Below are 4,105 nucleotides of genomic sequence, written 5' to 3'. Positions count from 1 at the left end.
AAAGAGTGTTTAGCAAAACAACAAAAACAAAAACAAAAAAAAAAGACTAGTGAAAGAGTATATTTATGTTCGTTAAATATTATAAGATTTTTGTCATTAATCTCGGGTAAGTCTTGGACTCTATTTTTTAAATGTACACTGAAAATTGTATGTTGTACATGTATTATATATATATATATATATATATATATTAATTCTAATGTGATTTTAACGAACTCAAAAGTCTAATGTAGTGGGTGAAATTTATAATTAAATTTGTTAGGAGATCAATGACTGAATTCAGATAATTAGAATGTTAATATTGCGATCGCAGAGAAAATAAACAGACAAAAAAATAAAGAGAGCGAGACACATAAATTTATAGTGGTTATCCTGAGGTCTTCAGATATTTCACTATGATTGTAGAAGATTAATATAATGGAGATCTCCTTAAATGTCGGGAGAATATGTGGAAAATACAGCAGAATGTCTAGAAAACCGTTGGAAACCTTATAGGAAAATGTGAAAAAGGAGATGGCGTGTGTCACGACCCCAAATATGAGACCGTGATTATTGAGATTTAATTAAAAAAATTAACTTAATTAAAATGAGAAAAATACATATTCACAAAGAATGTATTAAAATATATTGTTCCGGAGTCTTTCTTTTACAAACAATATTTAAAACATTCCATAAAATCTAAGAAAAATAATACAACTCTCAGACAACGTCGACCACTTCGAAACAAACGAATCACTTCGAATCTCACGCCTTCAATCCATTGGCATTCACTTGTCGTGCTGTAAATCTAAACTGCTAACTCTAGAGGGGGGTTAAAACATTGAAAACAGAAGAAAAATGAGCGGAAGACCCATTAGGATATATTTTAGAAAACTTTAGAAAATTAAAAGAAAACTTTATAAATAAAAAGTATGCACAGTCCGAACAAATCATCCGGAACTAAACATCCTTTTTCTGAAAGAAAAATAAACTAAAATTCCAGTTACAGGTATCATCAAGTAATTTATAGCTATGATAAATTACTTACAACCAATAGCAATGCCATAATCCACCGTAGTGACCCGTCTGGGTTTCGGGTCCTACCTCAAAAGATACAATCTCTGTATCCTAATATTTAGGCCATCAGCGGGCTTATCAGTGCGCAAAATATCTTACTTTATGAAAATATTTGTTAAAATCTTAATTTAATTCATTGTAGACAAGAATATCCTACCTCTTAGATAGTAATTCTACGGCTCGCTCTGAACATCAACGAATCCATTCGATCTACGTGCACGGTACTTGTAAACTTTTCAACATAGTAGAATAGGCACAAACAGAGGTCACCATTGCGTTCAGTGCGTCGAAACGAGTCGCAATATGGCCTCAGATCTTCGATTGGACGTCTGAAACCTCAAGAACTGAGACTCGCCGAGTCGGCCATATGCGGCGGCGTGTATGGCCGCTCGGGTGGTCGGACGGCAATGATGCTTCGGTTCCCACAAGTTTTTTACCTCCTGAGTTCAATGGTGGAATCAATTTCACCAAATTCGACCTCTAACTGCTCAGATCAAACTCAAAAATGTCGGTAAAATTCGGCAACTTTGATCTTAATTCTTCGGCTATGAAACCTCAAAATTGGTTGAGGGTTTTTGTTACCCACTTCCTTTTGAGTTCTTTGACACCAACATCACAACGATCCAACGGCTAGATCGTCGAGACCACCCTCCACCACAACGACGGCGGCGGTAAGCTTCAAACTCCGGTAAACGGCAGCGGATTCGGGCGGCTGGGGGTTGTTTCATGCTATGAGTCGTCGTCTAAGTCCAACGGTACCGGCGGTGTCATCAACGAAGGCTGGAATAGTGCACAACGGAGAGGAGGCGCGGCGGTCGAAATGGGAGGCTTCGGCGACAGCGTTCTGACAAGAATCGAGCTATGAAAATGGATGTGTTTTCTTCATCTAGTCACTCTGAATCTACAAGAACTGAAATTACCTCGATTGGATAGTAGACTGCGGAGATATTGCAATCGGAAGTTTTAGTTGTTTTCAGAACTTTGGCCGGTGATTGCGGCTAATTCCGGAAGAGTTGGAGGTCGTGCAACATGTCAAAATGTTCAGCTCGTCGTGATCTTTACGACGAGCCGAGAGATGTCAGAAACGGACATCGGAATCCTCATCGGTGTGTTTTGGATGGTGTGGAGAGAGAAGGAAGGAGAGAGTGAACGTGGAAGAGAGAGAGAAGGAGAGAAAAAGGAGAAAAAGAAAAAGAAAAAAGAAAAATAAGCTTGGATTTTCTGTGCAAATTTGATGATTAGACTTCAAAGTCTAATTTGAATAGAGTATGGAATGACTCATTATTTTTGTTCCAAAAAATTAGCTACTAACACTTTAAAACTGTTCGGGGCACAGTAGTGTCAATTTCAAATTAATCATTTTTAAAGGAAAATGTCATTTACGTGATAATTATAACTGAAATTTTTTTCACTAATCTCGAATTAGATTAATTAATCTCAATTAATTTAACCGGGTGTTGCAGCGTGTCTCTGTATGTGTGTAGCCAGCCTCTTTGTGGTCGTACAAGGGCTGTAGAAATATGCCTTCATTGCTGAAAAAATGATTTTGAATAAGTTTTCCATTTGACTTTTGATTGACGATTCTTTTCTTGTAAGGAGGTGATTTAGGGAGCAAGCCTTGGTGTAATTGACTTTTCCTTTTGCTTTTCTAGGCAAGATCCCATGGTTTGGTGCTAATTAAATGATGGAATCAGCCAATAATCTTAGAATGCTAATGTGGCATCTCCGCGGCTCGAATGGTTGTTTGGGCGGCCAAATTTACTAATGTGTAGTGGGTTGTTTATGGCAGTTGATTTCGTGATTCAATCTCATTTTTTGAGACGTATGAGGACAAGTGTATGATGAGAAATAAAGAATGAAATTTGACCTTAACTATTATTAATATTAACTAAAAAGATGCAGAATTCTATATAAATTATAAATAATCTAAAGGAGAGCCCGAGGGTACTGTTCACTCAGGCTTAACTTACTATTTCTTCTACAGTAGAATGACCATTTTGCTTTTATTTCCTCTTTTTTTTTTTGCCCTCGGTACAGGGCCTGTTTAGTCTTTTCTTGCCTTCAGAGTTTTTTTTTTTTTCACTTGAATCACTTTTCTATTTTTCCCTTCTCTCCTCCTCATTCGTCGCCCTTTCTCGCAGAAACCCTAGCGTTTGGAACTCGTTCTAAAATGATTTTGTTTTCTGTATGAAAATGAAAACGAAAACGTTGTTATTTTCATTTTGGAATCATTTCTGAAAATGCGTTTGGTAGTTTTATTCTGAGATTGTTTTCAGTTTAAAAAAAACTGAAATTGTGTTTGGTGGTTTAATTTTTAAAAACATGTAATAATATTTAAAATAATAATATATTAAATAAATAATAATATTAAATATATTAAATAATAATATCTTAAATAAATATCTTAAATAAAGATTATATACATGAACAAAACCAAAAACCAGAGTAAAACAAGAAACATGAACAAAACCAAAAATCAGAATAAAACAAGAAACATGAACAAAACCAAAAACAAGTGTAAAACAAGAAATATGAACAAAACCAAGTTAAAAAAACACCTACAAGTGTATCTTATAAGTGCTTTTGATGTTCCCATCATCATCAATTACAACATGAGTATTACTCAAGGGCTTATCATCAGGTTCTTTTTGTTGGAAACCACTAAGTGACAACCAAATGCCTGATTTTCTGCAACAAATGCCTGCCCATAAATCTCTATAGCCACAAAGGCGAGCAACAAACGTTCTGTCATTTGAAGACTTTCCCCATCTTTAGCACCCACAAAAGCGAAGTTTTCAGGAAATCATATCAATTTCGCCACAGCTGAAGTTGCTTCCTTTACAGATTCAATAGTTCATCATTTTTATAACCAAAGTCTCAAAATTTACGGAAATTTTGATTAAAAGAACTATAAAAGAAGACTTTTGGATATTTGATAAAATCGATTGAATAATATTATCGACATTTATAATTGTTGGATGACGAGAAAAAAAAAGAAAAACAGATAAGCGATCAAATTACTTTGACGAGGCGAGAGCAGGTGGCGAAG

The sequence above is a fragment of the Morus notabilis genome, unplaced genomic scaffold (assembly GCF_000414095.1).
Source record: "Morus notabilis unplaced genomic scaffold, ASM41409v2 Scaffold365, whole genome shotgun sequence".
Classification (NCBI taxonomy): Eukaryota; Viridiplantae; Streptophyta; class Magnoliopsida; order Rosales; family Moraceae; genus Morus; species Morus notabilis.
The sequence above is the reverse complement of the archived record's forward strand: the minus strand, read 5'-3'. Positions refer to the sequence as shown.